Raw genomic sequence first — 23,232 nt, forward strand, 5'->3', positions numbered from 1 at the left:
GCTTTCGGGAAAGAAGGAACGAGACAAAAAGAGTACTGTACGCACCACACTACACTATGCTATGCTGTGCTGTGCTGTACTTCTCATAGTCTACTATGTGCATCATACTATACATATTACACTCTACTGTACGTGCTACACTAGGCTACAATACGCACCACACTACACTATGCTATGCTGTGCTGTGCTGTACTTCTCATAGTCTACTATGTGCATCATACTATACATATTACACTCTACTGTACATGCTACACTAGGCTACAATACTATATATTATTATACTGTGTGTCCTGTACTATATATCTTATACTGTACTATGTGCATCATACTATACATATTACACTACTGTACGTGCTACGCTAGGCTACAATACTATATATTATTATACTGTGTGTCCTACACTATATATCTTATACTGTACTATGTGCATCATACTATACATATTACACTACTGTACGTGCTACGCTAGGCTACAATACTATATATTATTATACTGTGTGTCCTGTACTATATATCTTATACTGTACTATGTGCATTATACTATACATATTACACTCTACTGTGTGTATTATACTGTACTTCAATACTATATATTATGCTATATATACATATACATATTGTACTGTACTATGCTTATTATAATATACTGTAATACTATGTATTATTATATTATACTATATATAATACTGTACTATGCATGTTATGCTATGCTATAATAATATATGATACTATATACATACTATACTATACATACTATACTGCACTAATACTTTAGTACTATATATTACACTATACTATACATATTATATTGTACTATGCTTATTATACTATGCTATAATACTATATACTATTACACTATATATACATATACTATACTATACACACTATACCATACTATACTTATTATAATATAATAGTATATATAATGATACTCTATATACATACACTATACCATACATTCTATACTGCAGTAGGCAGCCTAATGCCTAACACTTTACAAATGTTTGTGGAGCTGAGCGGCTTCTCCAGCTGAGAACAGGGGCCCTATTTGTTCTGCTTGACATGCGAGGCCCTAGTCCTGTTCCCCAAGAGTGTCATTTCCAAAGCTCTCTTGTCCATCCAAGGACCAGACCTGGTCCAGAGGGAGGTGGTACATGACAGGGCCAGGGAGGGTTGCTTGTGGGTGAAACCCCGGCCGGCTAATGGCATTTAATGGGAGACTGACTCCCATGCCGGCTGGACCTGCTGGTCCTCTAATGACGGCTGCTGGTGGGCGTGACTCCCAGCTGGCTGCCTTTAGAGGCGTCCCCACAAGGGGACTAACCAGATGTCGTCTGAAATGGGCTTTGGACAAAACCCACCTGGGACTCGCACTTTATTCTGCATTCCTGAGAGTGTGCAGGAGGGAGGAAACACCTGGGGCAGGGGCCTCCAGCGGAAATAAGGAGGGGCTGGGATGCCCTGCCACTCGCAGGCTGTGCATTCCCCCTCCCCTGCCCCAGGTTGCCACATCTCAGCTTTGGGCGGTCCTGGGTCAGTCGGTATGGCTCAGGCTGTGCTGTGGTGACACAGAAGCCTTGTGACTTTAACAAAATGAGTTTATTTTACTCACAGCCACCCTGTGGGTCAGGCATCCCCTCCCCATCATGTGGCTACATTAGCAGGGACAGAGGAGGGACTTTGGAGTTTGAAGGGTCTCGTGGGATATATCTGAAGGCCAGGACTGAAAGTGGCTGACAGCCCTCCTACTGCATGTCAATGGACTGGACTCATCACACAGCCACACCCCACCCCAGGAGGGCCAGGAAATGCTGTTCCCTCCCCAGGAAGAGGAAACGTCCCCTCCACCCCAGGAGGGGTGCATGGCGTGGTCTTCGCCCACTCAGCTGTCAGACCCATTCATTCGTTCATCCAGTTTAGGGAGTGGCCCAAAAGATGAGCCACACGTGTTAAGTGTCACAGTCACAAGATTTCCCTGTCCTCAAGAAGCTCAGTAGCTGGGACACAAAAAGAGATGTAGCGTTGCAGTTCTGGGCACGTCACTGTTGGATCAACAAATGGGGACACTTGCCCAGCCTGGGGCAAAGGGGGTGGGCAGTGGTAAATGTTTAACACCAGCTCTCTGACAAAGCATGTCTGGGTACACATGGGCACAAGGGTTCTTTATAAATTTTACTGACATCAAGGATGAGTACACACAATTTACAAATAATGTTGAAATATACAATACACTGTAGGTTCTACAGAGCTAATTGATTCTCTCAGAATTCACTCATGGATTTTTGCCAAACCTTTGTACTCAGCCACAGTTTGATAAATGGAGCTGCATCTTAACCTGCTAACTCTTTCCCAGTAAATAATACATTGTCGTTAAATCTGAAGTGCGATCTGCTGGTAAACCATTTCTCGCCTTCATACAGATTGTATTTGTTAAACTGACACCTCTCGGGCCGAGCCCGCGGCGCCCTCGGGAGAGTGCGGCGCTGGGAGTGCAGCAGAGCTCCCGCGGCAGGTTCGGATCCTATATAGGGATGACCTGTGCGCTCACAGCGCTCACTGGCTGAGCGCGGTGCGGCCGGTCTCAAAAAGGACAAAAAAAAAAAAACCCAAAAAACTGACACCTCTCTTGGGTCTGCCAGTTTGGGTTTCAGAACTTCCCTCATGGGCAGGTCTTTTGCTGCATCAGGTCATGGTTATCACACGCTAGAAAAATGTTTCATCAATTTGGTGCATTATTCACAATGGAATGGCTACAGGCGCGATACACGATACACGTTGAGCTGTGATCCACATTAACTAACACTTCCTTCTTAAGTCACTTCCTGAGGTATGGACAGTCAACAAAACAGTAACTCAAGCCGGGATTTGCAGCATTTACCAATTTCACTGGTAAATACTCCCACCCTGCCCAGTTTCCCGCTACCAGCCTGACATCACCGAGCTCAGAATTGAGAAGAGATGTGCAGTAGGAAACCTCTGTATGGCATTTCCACAGACACCAGAGACGTAAATAGCATCAAGAGCATAGAAAATAGAAATATAATTAGGAAGTGACTTTACCTTTGTCTTATAGTTTTAATTGTAAGTTTGCATAATTTAATTTTAAAGTAATGGCTGTGATTAACTACTGGCTTATAAAATTCCTGGAAATTTACTCATCAGTCCAGCCAGCTTGGACAAACTGGTTCTAGTCCCCACCCCCCGCCCACCAGAGGCAGGGTGAGAAGACGGGGGCTGCCTGAGCTGTGTGAAAGGAAGGCTGGAGTTGGTTAATCTGAAAAGAAAAGATAGAAATGCAGAGGCAGGGTCAGCGCTGAGCAAATGGGAAGCATGAAACGGCCTGGTGTTTCCATAGGGTGACCAGCAGCTAGCCTGGCTTGCCCAGGACAGTGCTAGTATGCCTGCTGTCCTCGTTCCCTTTTATTTTCATAAGTGCCCATTTGGGATGGAAATGACATGGCTGCCCTACAGCAGCTAAAGATCTGTGGCCTCTGGGTCCCCAGGACGCTGGCTGGAAGGGAGTAGACTTGGAAGGAAAATGTGGTGGCGTCTGGAGGGCACGCCCCGGGAAGCTGGGACAAGAAGGAAAGGCTCCCAGAATGACAGGCTAGTGGCAGAGGAAGGTCCTCAACAGGGAGGGGCTGAGCTCTGAGATATCTCCAAAGCTCGGGCTGGGCAGACTGGCGTCTCCAGGGGCACAAGGGGGCCCCCACCTTCCCTGGAGATCTGGTGGTGCCTGTTATTGGCTGTTGTTCTCACAGTGCTGGCAAGGGAGCAAGAAAACAATCACATGAAACTCAGGTGCTCTGAGTTTTCCACCAAGCCAAAGAGTGGCAGTAGGGGTGTGTTCATCCGTTTCTGCTGCTGCTAATGGAATACTCGAAACTGGGTACTTTATAAAGAAACAAAATTTATATCTTACAGGGAAGTCCTCAGTCCAGGGGACATATCTGGTGAGGGCCTTCTTCTTAGTGGGAACTCTCCGCAGGGTCCCATGGTGACCAGGGTGTCACCTGGCGAAAATGAGCTGAGCAAGAGAGCCAACCTGCTCACTTACTGCTGTGGATTGGATGTCCCCGCAAAGCTCATTGGGGCTTAATGCCCACTGACAGTGTAAAGAGGGTGGGAAATCCTATTACAGTAAATGAAAGGCAGGGCCTTGAAGAAGTGGTTAGATTGTGAGGACTGTGTCCTCATGAATGGACTGATCCATTGATGGCTCAGTGGTGGTCATGGGTGTGGTTCTGATGGCTTTAAAAGGAAAGCAGCTGAGTAGCTATCTCTCTCCAGCTCCACCATCTGCCATGGCAGACCCTGCTTTGCTGTGTAGAGTCACCACCACCAAGGCCCTCACCAGATGTGTTCCCTGGACTCTGGACTGCCCAGCCTCTGAAACTGCAAGCAATAAATATTTTGGTCCTTCACAAATTACCCAGTTTCAGGTATCTTTGTTACAAGCAACAGAAATGGACTAATACACTTGCTCTCCTTTTAAAGCCATCAGAACCATGCCCACTACTCCATGAATGGATCAATCCGTTCAGAGGGCACAGTCCTCACAATCTAATCACCTCTTCAAGGCCCCACCTTTCAATTACCATAACTGGATTTCCCATCCTCTTAACACTGTGACAATGGGGGACAAGTTCCCAATACATGAACTTTTGGGGGACACATTTAACCCATCTCAAGGGGTTAATATCCCCATCCCAGGGTCTCCTGCAGGAGGCCTGCAATTCCTAGGCCTCCTGTGCTGCCTCCCAGGGGAGCATCTCCTCTGAGACTAGAGTATATGGTTTGTTCTTAGGGCCAGTTCACATCCCTCACTTTCCCAGCCAGTGATCCTCCAGAACGTCCAAAACCCGATCCCCTCCTGTCCTCGTTTTCTCCTCCGCAGGGCCAGGCCATCCTCCTCTGCATGTGCACACACGCGAGGTTACATCCCTCACTTTCCCAGCCAGTGATCCTCCAGAACGTCCAAAACCCGATCCCCTCCCGTCCTCGTTTTCTCCTCCGCAGGGCCAGGCCATCCTCCTCTGCATGTGCACACACGCGAGGTGGCCGAGGCCCAACCCCTTTCCGGCAAAGTGGCCCAGGATGGGTGACCCCAAATCCGATGTTCTGAGACCTTTACGAGGCTTTCAAACCTTGGCTAAATAAGGCCAAGAAGTTAGGGAGCAACCTTGGCCTTGAAGAATGAGGAGACGATCAAGGGCTTTCCAGGCTGCAGGATGTGTGTGTTTTATGGCAGCACTTTATAAAGAGAGATAAACAGATACAGAACATGTCTAAGTGCTGTTCTGAGGATCCTCTCTCTCTCAGAATATCTCCATCTATATCTGTATCTATATTACTATCCATCAATCAACTTATTTAATCCTCAAATCCACTCTGTGAGGTACGCACTATTGGAGGAAACTGAGGCACAGAGCACTTAGGGAACTTCCAGAATCCCACAGCTGGTAACTGTCAGAGCTGAGATTGGAACCAGGCAGTTTTATCCTTAACTGTGACGCTGAGCCACTACCTCCGCAAGGGGGTCTTGTCCTGAATCCTTTCCCACCACTCTGGGACACACAGAGCCTGGAGTCCTGTCGTACATGGCGTTAGGTCCAAGGCAAGCCTGGGTCATGGGCCTTCAGTTTAGACAATCTGGGGGGCCTCTCTGAGATAAAGACTACAAAGCTGTGACCACTACATGCCCAGGCTGTGGAAGCAGCCCATGCGAGTGAGGGACCCCAAATTTTAAGCTTCTTAGCCTCGTGGTAAATGGACCCCAGCCCTCCGGTGACCTCTGGGGCCTTCGGACCCGCCATGTGCATCTGTGCCAGGGCTTCCTGGAGGCTTTTTCTATCCATTGGCCCCTTATCTCTCTCTCCTCCGGAAAAGAGCAGTAATATCCAAGAAAGCCACTGTTAGGGGATCCGAAGAGAAATCCAAAAATGGCCAGCCTGCCTGTCACCACTGGGGCCCAGCCTGAGCTGGCAGGGCAAGGCGTGGTCTGCTGAGGCTCCCAGTGATTCAGGCCAGAAGGCGCTGGCACCCGTCTGCTTCCAGAATACAACTTGACCAACCAGGGGAGGGGATGGAAAATTTCCTGACCAGACCTGAAGTGGTGGGAGCATTAAGATTTAACCCATCGGGGCCATGCCCGTGGCCTGAAGCTATCGTGGGAGCACAGGAGGGAAAAGGCACCTGTTTCTACCTGGGGACTGTCAGTGGCTTTTCTAAGAGGCACAGACAGGATCACAGATGACCCAAGCCAGGACTGTTGGTCTGCATAGGCTGTGTCTTGGGATTCCGGGATTCAGAAACCAGCAGCAGCCCTAATTAGAATATTCCCTGCCACCAAAAGCTCTCATGGCTCTTCCTCCCTCTCCCTCCCCTAACGACGTAGTTCAAGGCCGTGAGGTGGGCTGGGCAGGGCTGGGCATCTGTGGGGGTGGAGGGGTAGGGGTCCCCATGGGGTGAGGGGGGCCTCTGCATAGGAGGGTGGCAGAGCCTAGAGCGGGGGGAAGTGTGGGTCCTTGGGGGGCAGTGGTTGGCATGGGGTGTTGGAGCGCAGGTGGGGAGTGAGGGGGACTATGGTGGGTTAAGTGGCCTGGTCTCAGAACCTCGTGGAGGAGGTGGCATGGGATGAGGTTAGTCACGCACAGCCAGAGTGACCAGATAAGTCAGTATGTTAAGGACAATGGGGGCCAATTTCTCCCTGTCTGAGAAGGGGTTACAAACTTGGAAAGGAGAAATCCAGAATGAACCCTCTGGTGTCGGGTTGGAAATGGAGATGTTGATGTGGACAAGTGGTTTTCAGTCTAAGTCCATAGACATATTTGCATGTATGTGTCAGTCCCCCGAAGCCTATGTCCATGAGCACGCACAGCACCCCGACATTGACTTTTGAATACCATTCATTCTCCACTAAAAAAGTCAGCGCTCCTGAGAGAAATGGCTGACTCCAGAGCTTGGGCAGGGAAACTACGAGATGAGCCTAGAACATACTTCTGTGCTAGAAAGTGAGAAGTGTTTAAAGAATGGCTACTGGTCAGAAGGACACAGAAGCCAGCCTGAAGGGGCTTCAGTTGACCAATTCTGGTATAATTTGAGCATAAAATAAATAATATTATGATAATAGATTGTTACCCATTACAACCTGTTGAATAAAATAGGAATCCACCAATCCACACATATATTAATTAATTCTATTAATTTCTTGTATGCATAGTCATATTCATAATTGTAAGCAATTATTAATTATAACTGATTATTGGATGAGTAATGGGATATTTACATAGTTTCAAAGTACCTCCCCACAAAATACTTATCAATTACAAAGGAAAAGTAACTTCCTGCGGAGAAGTCTGGCAGACACTGTCTTAATAAAGTGATGGAAGTGACATCAGGGACGGAGCAGACGAAAATCATGGGCCACCTGGCAGGGAGACCATGAGAGCACAGCATCTGTCCCACATTGTTCCCACCAAAGAGTCAAAACCTGCATCCAAGCATCAGAAAACTCCTATCGAGGGGCATATTCTGTAAACCGAGTCCGCAGTGCTCAAGTGTTAAGGTCATGCACGTCAATAAAAGGCTGGGGACTCTCCCAGACTGAAAGAGACTAAAGGGATGTGATGACTAAATGCAACACGTTTCTGGATCCTTTTGTCTAAAGGCACATTATGGGGAAGGTTGGAGAAGCTTGAATGGGCTGTGAGAATCAGATGGTAGTGACGGATCAGCGTGAACTCTGGATTTTGATACTTACATCATGGTTATGTAGGAGACCGGTCTTGTCTGTCGAAAGCACACCGAGACACTTGAAGGTGATGGGCACTGTGTCAGCAATTTTTTCCCCAAATGGTTCTGGAAAAATTTCTACTGTACTTGCAATGTCCCTGTAAAAGTTTGAGGTTGTTCTAAGTCAATCAACCAGTCTTCCACAGAACTGCAGTTCTCAGAGACGGCAGGAAGCTCGAGTCCCTGGCTTTCAGGCATGGAAGGGTTTTATTATCCCCATGTCACAGAAGAGATAGTTGAGACTGAGCAGGTAATACAAAAGGCTTGTGGTCACACATTTAATAAATGGGCTGAAGGTGGAGACCAGACACAGGACAGCTCGGGTTTTCCAGCCCCTTCCACAGGGCTCCTTCCACCTGATTAGGTCATTTCCACATTGAAAGATCAACGCCATCCCAAGCAGAAAAGAAAAAGTCTTAGAACTTTAGGTGTGGCCTTGATGGTCAGAGCTAAGCTCGGACAGCCAGACCCTCTCACCTACTTTTAAAGTTCTCTTGGCAGCAGGAGCCTCCCCCATAGCTGGTTCAGGTACAAAGCTGGACCCAGAATGCCAAGCTCATCACAGAAAATGAGAACTGATAAAAGTTGCTGAGGTCCCCTGGCTGCTATGTGAGAGCACCAGGGCACGAGTACTGGCAGGCTGGCTTCTGGGCTGGGCCAGGCTGTCACTCAAGACACAGAAGTGACACCAGTCTGGAAATTTTTATGTCAATACCACCAGGGCGTTTTTTTTTTTTTTCCCCCCCCTTAAAGTCAAACTACAGGAGATATCAAATCAAGGGTGTTTGGAAAATACAATCTGCCATAGACTTGGGTAAAAAGAGTTTTCCAGGCTCAGGAGGTGAGGGATCACAGCAACAGGGCCTATGGAGAGCAGCCAGTGTTTCTGTTTTTACACACGGAGAAACTGGCCCAGAGCCACTCCTGACTTGGTACCACAGTGTCACAACCAGAATACAGTCTTTTCTCCCTGTCCTCAGGGCTCTTCCTCTCCCACCAGGTGTTTTTACAAAGAGAACCTCAGTTTCTAATGAAACAGAACAGGCTGGCTCCATTTTTCTAGAAGCACTGACCAGTCTGCCTGCCTGCAAGTGGTCATGGGCTTGTAGGGAAGGAGGCTGCCTGGGACAGCCTTTTCTTCTGTTTTTCCACAGTCTCGCCCTAAAATTTACTCTCTGTAATCCCGGGCAGATGAGGTCTGGCATATGCTCAGTCCCTACAGCACAGAGTTTCAAACACACAAGGAATTGCAAAACCATCTCACCCAGAGAGAGGGCTCTTGGAGAGCCCATCTGAGCTTTGAGCAGGAGTAGGGGGATATCCACTTGCCTGCTGTAACAAGGAGATCCAAACACTTCTGGCTTAAACAGATGGAAATCTGCACCTCTGTCATGGAGATGTTCCACTGGGGGGGCAGAGCCAGCTCCATAGCCGTCAGGGATCCAGGACCCCTCAACTCTCCACTGTGCCACCTTCAGCACATGCTCCCATCTTGTGGCCCAGAATGGTTACTCCAGTTCCTGCCATCATGTTTACATTTGAGCCCAGAGGAAGGTGGCCTGGGAAAGTCAAGGGCATGCTGTTTTTAAGAACATGACCCAGAAGTCACACATACCTTGTTTTCATTCCCATTCCATTAGCTAGAACTTTGTCACGAGGTCACAGCCAGCTAAAAGCAAGGCTAAAAACCTAGCAAGTCTAGTGCTACGTAAAAGGGAGAGAACATGTATTGGGGCATCAACTAGCAAATTCTGCCACACAAGTAGTGCATTTTAGCTGCTTAGAATGAACAGTAACTTGCTTTTCTCTAGCCCCAGCATGTTCAGGTCTAAACTGGAGCCGATTTGTTGGCTCAGAAGTGCACACGGGACCTGAGCCAGACTAGACCAGTGTTCATCTGCTGGGCCTCTCAGGAATCTGTTCTAACATTGCACGCTCTCTTGTCTGTTGTTTGGTGTGTATCCTTTCTGCTTGAGGCTCCTGCTCTGTCAGTGGGCAGAAAAGCTACAGGGCCCCTTGCTCTGCATGCTGAGACTTTACCTCCTTAGTCTGGTCAGGGAGGGGTGAGAGGCGGTGGACAGGTGGCTCCCCAGGAGAACTAAGCCTCCCTTGGCCAAGGGTGACTTTCCAAGCTCACCAACCAGCCACTGGCATTGCCTATAGTTGCAGAGGCAGGGGCAGTCTGGGCCGTGGGCAGGTCAGGGAAGGTAAACCTCACCCTCACCCACCCACAGACCCACATTAGTGTCCCGAGAGCCACCAGGACACCCGTCCTCAGACGCCAGGCTAAGGAGCCAGGCTGCACACGTGGCTAGCAGCTGCATCCCTCAGGTTCTTTGTCAACTGAGCCAGGTTACAGCATCTCCAGGAACTGAGGAAGGGACCATTTGGCCTCAGGCCCTGGGCTTTGGGGCAATGACATGGGGACTCGGAGCCCGTACATTTAATAACTCTGTAGCTGGGCAAGGCAGTAGAGCTTGGTGTTAAGTACATGGGCTTTGAAGTCAGAATTTCTAGATTCCAGTCCTGGCACTACCGTTTATTAGCTTGTGACCCCGGGTGAGTTCCCTGATGTCACTACATCTGGGTCTCCATCTATAAAATGGACATAATTGTGCCCGTGTAATGGGATCGGTGAGTAACACATGGCGTGTAGGAAGCCCTTGATAAACACGGGCCCCTGTGACTGCCTGATCCTCCCAGCCTCATTTTCCTCATGTGCACAAACCAGGAGACTGTCCACTGTGGGAAGGGACAGCACGGGAAGGGTGAGCAGCCTGGCAGGTAGAGAAGGCCTGGACGGTGCTATCTCGGCTCATCTTCCTTCTTTTTCTGTGTTTCTGCCTTTTTCTGCTTGTGTGTGCTGGAGGTGGGGCATCTGGAGCACCTGGCGCAGGAAGCCCAGGCAGCCCTTCTGGCACCACAAGGCTCTCATCCCCTTCAGCTGCCAGGGAGAGCCGGCCCTCAGCTGCCTACACTGGGACACCCCACCCGGGGACTTACAGAGGAAGGAGAGGGTTTCTACAGCATGGTGCGACAGTCACCCGTGTCGCTCTGACTCAGTCCTTGTTCTATTTCCACAAATGGGGCAGGATCAGTGAGAAAATGGGGCCCTTAACAGAGCGCGAGTGCGTTTCCCTCATGGGTCTGGCCAGCAGCGCTGCCACCGTGTCCTTCCAGCAGATGCTCTCTATCTATGTGCATGTGAGATCTGGAGAGTTTTATCTCGTCCTTGTAGCCTGTACTTTCCCCTAATGTTTCACTAACATTTTTTCCCCATGATTTCTCAGAGTTTTATACCCGGGTCAGTCCTGTTTGCACTTCTTAAAACTTTGAAGCCTTTAAGTAAACAAGTGCTCAGAAATGTAGAATGTTCTGGTGAATGCCCTTTGCTCTGTTGGGTTCAGAATGGGTAACATGGGTTAAGCTGATAGAAATTCTAACCTTGATTTCAACGATGTACCTTGATTTCAACGATGTTACGTAAACATTCAGAAAAGCACATAAATCCTGCATACCAGTAGTCACCACCAGCCTGTCACCTGTCAGTCAAGATTATAAATGACCTTGGGGATGGCTAGGTGATCACAGGATGTTTCTACAGTCACAGCTGGAGTGATCGTGGGGGAACTATGTTCCTCTGAGCCTTCAGGAAACAGATTTAACTGTTGTACCAAGAGATGACTTTTCATTTTCTTTAAAATTCAGGCAACTTCTTCCTTCTCTGTGACATGCTTATGTTTGTTTTAATAGATAATTGTTTTCTTACCATCCAATAAAACTGGTGTTCCAGAAAGGTACACCATGTTATCTTGCAGCTATGTTTACCACCTGGCACATCAGCAGGTAACCCCAGGAATTCATGATCCCAGTTTCAGAAGCCCAAGACTAAGGACATGTCAAGCTTGTTAAAAACATGGAGAGGAAGGGGGATATCAGGGCAATGACGTGCTGTCAGTCAGTAACACTGCAGTCTAAACGCACCCGCTTTCCTAAGGAAAAGGTTTAAGGTGCAGGGAGAGGACGAAGAAGAGGACCAGGATGGGAGATGGCAGCAGAGGGAAGGGAGGGAGAGAGGGAAGCTGGGGTTAGCAAACGCAGCCTTCACCTCTTGGCATCTGGCCCCGGGCCAGCCCTGATCCTCTGACATCACTGAGCAAGCATTTGTAGCAGTAGTAACACACCTGCTGGTCCCAGAACATTCCATTCTGAAGCCGTTGCCAGGAGAGGAGTGCATTCCCTGGCAGGGGATGAAGCCCCAGCGAGAGGAGACCCCACTGGGACCAGGCTGTGAGCTGAAGCCCCTGTAATTATCAGCCCGGGCGGCTTCCTCTGAGATCCTTTCATCTCTCATCTGCTGTCACAGGCGCCTCTCATTAAGTCTCAGCTGGATGCGCTGCCTGGGCTCCACCCTTGAGGAGGAGGTGGCCCTGGGATGGGGTGGCCAGGCCCACCCAAGAGGTGACTTACAGGCCAGGCCAGAAATGGCATCATGATTGGCCTTGTTAACTCAAATCCCTAACCCCTGCATTATCTCCAGGGCCCAGGCTGCAGAGGCCCAGAGGAGCAGGTACCCGAGGTCTCGGTCCTGTGCCTGCTCTGGCTGCCTCTGGCTGCTGTCTGTACACTCAGTTCTTGGGTATCTCAGGAAAGGATCGAGCAGGCTCCTGACCAGGGCTTGTCTGAGATGAGAGTGGCCAGTCCAGTTAGTTGCCGAGACCCCAGGAACCATTCAACCTAGGATGTCTTTGAGCCCGTTGGGAACTGGCAGGCTCCCATGAATGCCATTTGGTTTGCTAAGGGGATAGGCTTGGAGTCCTCTTATTCAAGTCATATTTATCGTTTAGGGTAAATGGAGCTCCCGGGTAAGATATGCCAAGGCCAAGTCCCATGACTCCGTGTGACAAGGCCCTCTGGCCCCCCACATCCAAATGTAGACTCAGTCCAGTGTCAGCTCACTGCATTACCAAGTGAAACAGCAGATGTCTCTGACTTAACCCTGATTCCATCTTACAGTGGGCGATGGGGGAGGCTCAAGACATTCAGAACAAACAGGTATGGAATGTTTATGCGCCAGGTATCCTGCTAAGGGTTGTATGCTGTTTGCTTTAGTTATTATCTCCACTGAAGGATGGGGAAGCTGGAGGTTAGAGGACAGAGCCCTCGTCCGAGGTCACAGAGACAGCAAGTGACTGAGGTAGGACACAAACCAGTCGTCCGGCCCCAGCTGCCCCTCACCCAATCTAGATCCAGTGCACAGCTGGGTGGGACGAGGATGCCCAGGGCTGCCCAGTGGGCTGAGGCCAATGTGTGCTGTTTAGGCTGCACAGACAAACACGGACAAACAACTGGGTCAGTGGCAACTTCCAAATGTCCTGTCACCATTGGGGTAGGATGCTGTAAATAAAGGGCACACAAGAGATCATCAAAAGAGGTGACGTTCTCCACCCTCGCAGCCCCAGGATCAGAGCCATGCACCCGAGGAGGGAGGCAAAGACTGGGTGCTGCGGGAGCACCCACAGTCCTAAAGCGTCCACGTGGTGACCCTGAGAGCGGGACCGATTCTGCCCCATCGGGAGGAAGAGGGCTGCCTTCTCCACGCCATTCAGTTCTTAACAGTCCCGCCTCTCATCCACCTGCCCAGCGCATTTTCCACATCCACGGTCTCCACCAGCAGCTGCCACTGGGAACCGTGGGACCAAGTGTCTGAAATTGGAGCGACCAAAGCTGGCTCCTGGGTCCCTGGACGTGACACACTCCCTTCTTGCCTCCACTCGCTCCAGCCACCCATGAGAGGCGGGCTCGGCCACGGCACCCGGAGCAGCCCCTGCCAGCCCCAGCCTGGCGCCTCCATCAGGCCACGGGCCACAGGGAGTGACACTTCCTTGCAGGTGTGATTTGGGGTTGAGCACGAAGTCCCACGGAGTGTGACTGCTCACAGCTCAAAAAGCAGGTCCCCGGAGATCAAATGTGTGTTTTGCAAAAGTCCTTTGGAGTCTCTCTACAGAGAGGATGCTCTTTATTTTAGCTGTGGTGAGACAGGCTTGGGGTGGCCACCCAGCGACGCCCTCTGACTCTCTCCCTTTCTTTCCTAGTTTTCTGAAGGGGGGTGGAAGGGGGTGGCTTATTACACTGAGCCAGAAAATACCGAACAAAGGTCACAGCAAGGCTATAATGAGAACAAACTGATTTATTGTTATATCTTGATGTGGCTTCTCCAAAGACCATGTTCTCCTATTACAAGGCGGGAGTGACCATGCTCAGAACGACAATAGCTACTATTACACTGACAAGACAGGTCTCAGAAGCTCTTATTTTCCTAAACATGGCATTTGTGGCTCTGACAGGGATTGCCAAAATTCATTTCTTGATAAAAACATTTTTAATAAAAACATTTTCTAAGAAAAAAATGTCTTCTTGGCCTGGGTCAGTTCAGAATGTTGGGGTTGTGTCGTGGGGAGGGAAAGGGACATGCAGGTGGGGCAGAGGCAGAAAGAAGCCCCACCGGGATGTGGGCTCCGCAGCCCCTTACCCCACCCTAAGGGCAGACCTCAAGGGCGGGCCTTGACCACGGTGGCCGGTGGCCGGCTTCCCACAGCTCCTCCCACCTGCCCAGGGACTGACCTTGACCACCAAAACTTTGGCCCCCATCTGCAAATACAAACAGGAAGGGCGACTTATCTGCATTGCCTAACCAAGGTAAACAGCTCTTCACATGCCCAGTGCCTGCCCTCACCCCCAAGGTCGAGCTGCTGGGCCAGAGATATGCACAGGGGAATTTTTTCGGTGCCTATTTCCTCCTGGCAGCACTTCTGGATTCAGGAAGTTTCACTTCAGTAGCTTCTTAATTATTGTAGCAACCTAAGTCTAGAAGGATCTTGAAGCAATTATGAAGTCCATTCCCTGTTTGTCAAACTCTGCCATTTCCAAAGGAGGAAACCCCACAAGTCCCATCAGTCATACATTCCAGTGACGCAACTTTTTCAAACAGGAAGTTTTCCTGAGGTTTCAGCTAAATCCTTCGGGTTTTGGGGTGGGCCTGCTCCCCTCTCTCTGCTCTCATGTCTCACACAAACAGAGAATTGCTCCGGGAGGCACCTAGGGCAGGCCTCGGCACATGTGCCACCACAGCGGGAGGGCATTGTCCTTCCAGTTCTGTGTGACCTTAAGCAAATCACTTAACCTCTCTGAGCCTCAGTTTCCTCATTGGTAAAATAAGGGGTCTGAACTAGAGGGTCTCTTAGGGCCTGCTATAGAATGAATCAGTTCCTCCCCAAATTCACATTGTGACTGACTGGAAATGGGGCTTTAAGAAGGTGATTAAGGTTAAATGAGGTCATAAGGGTGGGGCCCTAATACCATAGGACTGGTGTCCTTATGAGAAAATGAAGAGACATCAGAGCAGTGACCCTTTCCCCTTCCTTCCCTACCCCCCAAGTGTGTGAGGAGACAGTCAGAGGGTGTCTGTTTGCAAGCCAAGGAGAGAGGCCTCCCATGGCCTGTGGCACCTTGATCTTGGACTTCCGCCCTCCAGAACCGTGAGACAACAAACACCTGTTGTTCGAGCCACCCGGTAAGTAGCACTTTGTTAGCCTGTCAGTCCAGGTCCCTCCTGTGGCCGGCCAGCTCTCCCGTGCTGCACTCTGGCCAGAGTGAAGACCGAGCCAGGCATCTGCTGACCACGCCCACCTGTAAGAGTCATGAAAAATGACCGCTTCTCCAACTGTGGCACTTTGTTAGCCTGTCAGTCCAGGTCCCTCCTGTGGCCGGCCAGCTCTCCCGTGCTGCACTCTGGCCAGAGTGAAGACCAAGCCAGGCATCTGCTGACCACGCCCACCTGTAAGAGTCATGAAAAATGACCGCTTCTCCAACCTTCCGGGCAATGCTGTGAGCTACCGCTGGCACAACAGAACCAGTTCTATTGTTTGTGGCAGGGACCCTGACCAGTGCACCTCACGTCTGGCCTTCTCTGCCTCTGTCAACCTCCCGCTCCCCGCACGCACAGCCGCTTCTCACCTGCAGCTGTTGCTCAGGAGTTTCCTCTAGGTGAACTCTACCCAAATCACTCCCGATGTTCTTTGAAAGTTCTCAAGGGTCCCCTCTGTCAGGAAGCCTCTTGCCCACCCCAGGTGTGTTAGGTGCCCTTGCTTCTTGTGTCAGGTGTCTGTGTTCCCATTAAACCCTTTACATGTAACATGGGTTCACGAATCATCAATCCCATTGGGCCCTGGGATCCATAGGGGGGAAAGACTGGATCATCTTCATCCTTCTCCAGGGTCTGGACCATAACATGTATCTAACAAATATCCGTGCATGGCAGATAGATGGATGGGTGAATGGATAGAAGGATAGATAGATAAATGGGTGGGTGGATGGAGGGGGGCATGATTGGATGGGTAAATAGGTGGGTGGATGGATGGGTGGGTGAATAGGTGGGTGGATGGATGGGTGGCTGGCTGGATGGGTGGGTGCATGGGTAGATGGCTGGATGGCTGGATGGGTGGATTGATGGGTGGATGGATGGATGGGTGGGTGGATGGATGGGTGCATGGTTGGATGGGTAAATAGGTGGGTGGATGGATGGGTAGGTGAATAGGTGCGTGGATGGAAGGATGGGTGGATGGATGGATGGGTGCGTGGGGGGATGAGTGCCTTCGTGGATGGGTGGGTGGGTGACTAATCACTCTGCCTCTAAATGACCGTGCTCCAGTCTCTTCTTTGAGTGATTTCCAGGTTAATCTTCCTAAAGTTGGGCTTGGCTCACTTCATGACCTAAATATCTTCAGAGGCTGTGCATTCCCTGCCAAATACAGTTCAAACTGCTTAACTTGGAATCAGACCCCTATTATTTTTCCAGCTCCTCTCCTTCTCTCTCACTGTCCTCAGCCAAATCATATCAGATGTTCTCTAACAGCCTGGCTGCTCAAAGTGTGACTCTGGGATCTGTGGCATCAGCTTCACTTGGGACCTTGCTGGAAATGAAGGATCTCAAACCCCATCCCAGACCCACTGATCAGAATCTGCATTTTAACAGGATCTCAGGTGATTCACATTCACGAGAGTCTGAGAATCACTGCTGTAAGGTGTCCCCAAAGCTCCTGCCAGTCATCTGTCAAAATCCTGTACATCTTTCAGGGCTCAGTTTGACTGTGATCCCCTTCATGTAACCTCCCATCTGCCCTAACCACCCCCACCCCCCCACACCCCACACACTGAGATGCACTGTTTCCTTTCCCAGAATGACCACAGCACTTGTCTTACGCCTCTTTTGTCCCAGAGTCCACACTGTTCCCGAAGTGTACTGGAGACTCATCTCTCTACTATGGATTCCAATCGTCCAGTGAATAAGCACCTCGTTGCCTCCCATCCCATGCCGTGCCTCAACAGAGAGAGGCCTGCACACACACCATGCAGCACACACACATTGCACAAATGAATGGATTCATGGAGGAAGGAACAAATGAAGGTCAGGTTCTTAATGCAGGAAGAAGGTTGGCAGGACCCCCACCAGTAGCAGCTGCATCGGGAACCCAGGGGTGAGAGGTTCATAGCTTGGTCCTGGCTTTCTTCCCTGGGACAGTGGTGAGCATCTCCATTTTCCACCCCCAGCCCAGGTTGTTGGGACATGAGATGCAGTTTTGGTGGGCACAGAGCCTTCAGAGGCTGCATGGTGTCCTTCTTGTAGGTGTGATGGGGAGGGAGAGCAGATCTTCCCATCAGAGGAGGCACAGACACACCTGCACTGGCATCCACAGCCTGAGCCCTCTGTCCTTGGGGTCAAGGTCCATCCAGCAGGGGATGTGAGGGCAAACTCATCTGCTCTCAGCAAGCCCATCCTCCCCCAACTCACCTCCAAGGGAAGACTTCCCAGACTGTCCTCACCTGGTCTCCCCTTTCTCAACATCCAAGTTCTTGGTGGGTATGTGGCTTTCTCTGTTTGTATCGCAGAGTGACAACAGAATGCTTTCCTCCTAAGATCAGGAATGAGGCAAGGATATCTACTCCTATTGATCATTGTGCTGAAGATTTCAGCCAGGACTGTTAGGTAAGAAAATGAAATCAAAGACATCCGGATTGGAAAGCAAGAAGTAAAACTGTCTGTTTTTGCAGATGACACGACCCTGTACTAAGAAAATCCTCAGGAATCCACAAAACAACGACAAGAACTAATTAAAGAGACCAGCAATGTCACAGGACACAAGATCGATGTAAAAACATCACTTGCATTTCTATATATTAGCAATGAACAATCTGGAAATGAAATGAAGAAACTAATTCCATTCACAATAGCATCAAAGATGATAACACAATTCCCATCAAAATCCCAGCAAGATATTTTACAGACATAGATAAGCTTATTCTAAAATTTATATGAAAAGGCAAAGGAATTAGATTAGCTAAAATAATCTTGACAAAGAAGAATAAAGAGGAAGGAATCACTCTACCCAATATTAAGGCTTATGGTAGAACTATAGTAATCAAAACAGTGTGGTATCGAGGGGGGCCAGTCTCAGATCACTGGATCAGAATAAAGAACCCAGAAATAGACCCATACAAGGATGTTAATTGGCTTTTTTTTTTTTTTTTTTGGCACCTGGATGGTACTGGCATCTGAACCCATGACCTTGGTGTTATAGGGGTGTGCTCTAGCAAACTGAGCTAACTGGCCAGCCCCCAACTGGCTTTGACAAAGGTGCAAAAGCAATTCAATGAAGAAGGGAGAGCACGTCAACCAATGGTGTTGGAGCAATTGGACCTCAACTTCATATGTGATCCCAAATTTAATTAAAAAAGGATCATGGACTTAAATATAAAATGTAAAACTATATCTTTTCTCTAGGGAAAAGAAAAAAAAATCTTTTTTTTTTTTTTTTTGTGACCGGTAAGGGGATCGCAACCCTTGGCTTGGTGTCATCCGCAAACTTCATATGTGATCCCAAATTTAATTCAAAAAGGATCATGGACTTAAATATAAAATGTAAAACTATATCTTTTCTCTAGGGAAAAGAAAAAAAAATCGTTTTTTTTTTTTTTGTGACCGGTAAGGGGATCGCAACCCTTGGCTTGGTGTCATCCGCACCACGCTCAGCCAGTGAGCGCACTGGCCATCCCTATATAGGATCCGAACCTGTGGCGGGAGCACCACTGCGCTCCCAGCACCGCACTCTTCTGAGTGAGCCACGGGGTCAGCCCCCCCCAAATTTTTTAATTAAAAAAACAAAAAAAAAAATTTTTAGGGAGAAAGAAGCCAGAAAATCTTTGGTACCCAGGACTAGGTGGAGGGTAGAGTTCTTAGCACATGATACCAAAAGCACAATCCCTGAAAAGAAGAAAAAAAAAAGCTAAGTTGGACTTCATCAGAATTAAGAACTCTTGCTGAGTGAAAGAGATGTTAAGAGGATAAGACAAGCTACAGATCAGGAAAAAATATCTGAAAACCACATATCTGACAAAGGACTTGTATCTAGAATACATAAAGACTTCTCAAAACTCAATATAAAAACACAAACACATACCCTGCTTCTAATTAAATTAGAAAGTGAGCAGAAGACAGAAACAGACATTTCACCAAAAAGGAGATATGAATGGCAAATAAGTACAACATCATTCATCATTAGGAAAATGCAAATTAAAACTACAAGGAGATATCACTGTTCACCTACTAGAGCAGCGAAAATAAAAAATAGTGACACCAGATGCTAGCATCAATATGGAGCAACTGGGGCCGGCCCGGTGGTGCACTCAGTAGAGTGCAGCGCTTGGGAGCGCGGCAGCGCTCCCACCGAGGGTTCAGATCCCATATAGAGACCGGTCCGCTCACTGGCTGAGCGCGGTGCGGGCACGACACCGAGGGTTGCGATTCCATTACCAGTCACGAAAAAAGACAAAAAGGAAAAAAAAAAATATGGAGCAACTGGCACACTCATGTGCTGCTGGTGGGGGCGTGGGTGGTGCGGGCACTCTAGAAAACAGCTCAGCAGTTGTTTCTTATAAAACTGAACATGCACCTGCCATGTGATCCAACAATCACACTCTTGGTCATTCATCCCAGAGAAATAAAAATACATTCACACAAAAACCTGTACACATACTGAATTGTACATGTTAAAATGGTAAATCTAATTTTATGTTTTTTATGCATATTTTACCATAATTTTTTAAAAGTACATAAATATTCACAGCAACTGTATTCAGAATAGTCAAAAATTGGAAACAACCCAAACGCCCTTCGTGGTCAAACCCTGGTACGTCCATACAATGGAAATCTACTCAGCAATGAAAAGGAACACATCATCAACCCATGCAACAACCTGAACGGATCTAAAGGGCATCACAGATCCATCCACTGTGTAAAAACGGCAGAAGTACAAAGATGGAACCCAGATTAGTAGTTGCTGGGGACAAGGACAGTGGTGGTATAACTCTAAAGAGGTGGCACAGGGAGTTCCTTTGTGGTGGTGGCACAGTTCTGTATCTTGATGGTGTGGGCCTGCACAAATCCATACATGGAATCATGCTGTATAGGACTACGCACAAATGCATATGTAGAAATGCGCGGAAACCCAATAAGGCCTGTAGTCTCACTAACAGTATTGAACCAATGTCAGTTTCCTGGTTTTGACATTGTTCTAGCGTGATGTAAAATGTCATGACTGGGGGAAGCTCCTTCAAGGGTTTGCAGGGCTCTCTACTCTTTTTGCAACCTCTGGGGAGTCTATAATTCTTCCTAAATCAAAAGTTTTTAAAAATCATAAAATGTAATTAGGGAGTTTTGCACTTATTTGAGCTTGCCTCCCGCCTGTAACATAAGGGTGCTGCCAACTTTCATGCATGTGACCTCCATACTAGTTTGGACTCCATACAGTTTGGACACACAGGACTGAGCACTCCAGGTGCCCACATGGGACACACTGGCCGACTATAGAAGGGACAAGGACCCCAACACCACACAGAACTGGCATCAGGGGCCTAAACACTCTCCCGCCTTCAGCCTCTGTCCTGACGGGCCTCAAGGGAGGGACCCAGAGAGCCTTCTCCTGTGGGGGCTGAGTTAGTGTCACCCACTGCTGTGAAGCCCTCATGAATGGTCCCCTGGCACCTTCTCCTGAACCTCTTGCAGTGGCAGTGAGAGCAGCGGGAGGGAGAGGGGCAGGTGCAGTCTGCCTGGTGCTGCGGTAAGGCTGCCTCCCTGAGCCTCTAGGGAGCCAGGGGCGCGAGGTGAGGGTGGAGGGGGTGGGAGTGGGGTTCCGGGTTCTGGGAGGGACACCAGCAGACTGTGGCCCAGAGTCCTCCGGCCTGATCCAGGTGTGCGAGGCTCGCAGATGCTGCCAGCCTGGGCCACTCTGGTCATGTCTCCAGGGCCTCCCTTAGGAACAATGCAAAGCGCATACCCAGCAAACAAACACAAGTCAAATCGAAAGGAAAGTAGAATCTAGGTCAGGCAGGAGGAGGGAGGCTCAGCTTACAGTGGGCCCCTTTCTCTCAGTTTCTGTCTATGCAGGGGACCTTCTCTTCACTCCTGGATCCCTAGGCCTAGGGTCGCAAGAGGACAGGCAGGACCTGGGCTCCAGCTGGTCCGCCACCTCGGCCCTGCAGTCTGCGCTCCCGCGCTCCCCTCCACAGCCAGGATGGGCCTTGGTCAGCCTTTCCACTGGGCCTCCCTAGGCCACCTCCGGCCACGTGTGCAGCGGAGAGCGTCCCAGGGGCTGGGCCGCAGGTGCACTCCCGGGCGCTCCCAGAACAGGCCTTCTTCATTCACCACTATGGGCGGTTTTTCTCTCCCTCCGAGAACGTGAGCTGCACGTGAGCAGGACTTTCCCGGCCTTGCTTATCCCGTAACCTCACCCGAGCACACAGCAAGTGTTGAATGAACGCTTGCATCTTCACAACCACCCGGGGACATGCAGAATTGTATTCTTATGGTGCAAGTGAATTAAAAAGTGGCTTGGCTTAAGAGACTTACTTGGTGAGTGGCAGACCCAGAATCCAGATCCACCCCGGTTATCTCCAGGCCAGCAGCCCCACCATCATCCCACTGGCATGATGGAAAGGAAGGGGGAGCAGGTGGTCTTCCTGTGTTGAAGGGGGAGAATGCATGTTCCAGATGTGGCTTTGAACAAGACTGTGGATAATTGAGGATTTGAGCCATTGCTCACAATTCCTCACTGTCTCAATTTTTAATGCAATGCTCCCTAGCCACACAAGCAGTGGGCAAACTGATTATGTTGAAGAACAGTTATTTCAAAACTGCTTTCTTTCTTTTTTTTCTCTCTCTCTTTTGAGTGGCTGTCTGCTGTGGGGATCCGAACCCTTGACCTTGGTGTTAACACCACACTCTAACCAAGTGAGGCACCAGCCAGTCCGTCAACACTGCTTTCTGCTTCTCTCCCTTCACTTCTTATTCCTTGCCAACCTCTTCTCAAGGAAGCCCAGCAGAAATCCCACCCTCAGTGTCAAGATGACTTTAGGGTATTTTTCTGGCCACTCTCCAGCCAGCGGGCTTTCAAGGTTCCCTATTTCTTCCAAAGGGCATCTTGGATTTGTTGGTCCTGACGGCCATCCACGATGCATCTCAGAAAAACACCCGCTGTGGTTTGACCCAAGAGCGGTTCTTGTCTGGGCAGATTAGAAGGCTCAGAAGCTGCCATGGTACTTTTGGGATGTAGGAGTCATACAAACTGAGAACACCATGTATTTCTCCTTAATATTCAAGAAAACCACCAGCCCTTTATTGTTGGGGAGGGAAGAGGCATACAGAAAAAAAAATTAATGAGAAAATGAAAGGTTCATCCTTAGATTTAAGTGGCCAGTGATCTCTGGGGAGATGGGGACATTGTTTCTCTACTTGGCAAGAAAACAGAACTTGGCCCAGGCCAGAATCACCTGAAGGGTGGCATTCTCACTGCTGTTCGGGCACATTTTTCTATGGGCAATAAAGTGTAATTGTTGGAACTTATGCTCCCCAGGTCTGCACTTGATATTGGCTCTCGGCACACTTGAGGGCTTTATGAGCTCTTCAAGGACAGACCCTACCTGGTCCGCTGTGCATACAACCCTGTGTCTGGCACACAGAAGCTGTGGTAGTGATACTAGCTAGCACTAACAGTTAACCTTTCTGGAGCACTTACCATATAACAGCCGCTGTGCTGAGACCCTCATGTCCATGATCCCTCTCGTTCCTCATACAACCCTGTTAAGTTATCCCCATTCTGCAGGTGAGAACACTGAGGCAATTCATGCTGCCGTAAAGGTAGTCAGCACGGAACTGGCGCTCAATGCATGGCTAATGAGTGGGCAGCAGCCTGGACTGGTCACTGCTCCTCTGAATACAGTAGGTATTTCTTACCTCTGGTAAAATGAAATACCTACTGAAAAAATGTTCATGACCTGAATGCTGCCTAAGGCAGTGTCTGTGAAGCCCACTGTTCACCTCATAGA

The sequence above is a fragment of the Galeopterus variegatus genome, unplaced genomic scaffold (genome assembly GCF_000696425.1).
Source record: "Galeopterus variegatus unplaced genomic scaffold, G_variegatus-3.0.2 Scaffold3834, whole genome shotgun sequence".
Taxonomy (NCBI): Eukaryota; Metazoa; Chordata; class Mammalia; order Dermoptera; family Cynocephalidae; genus Galeopterus; species Galeopterus variegatus.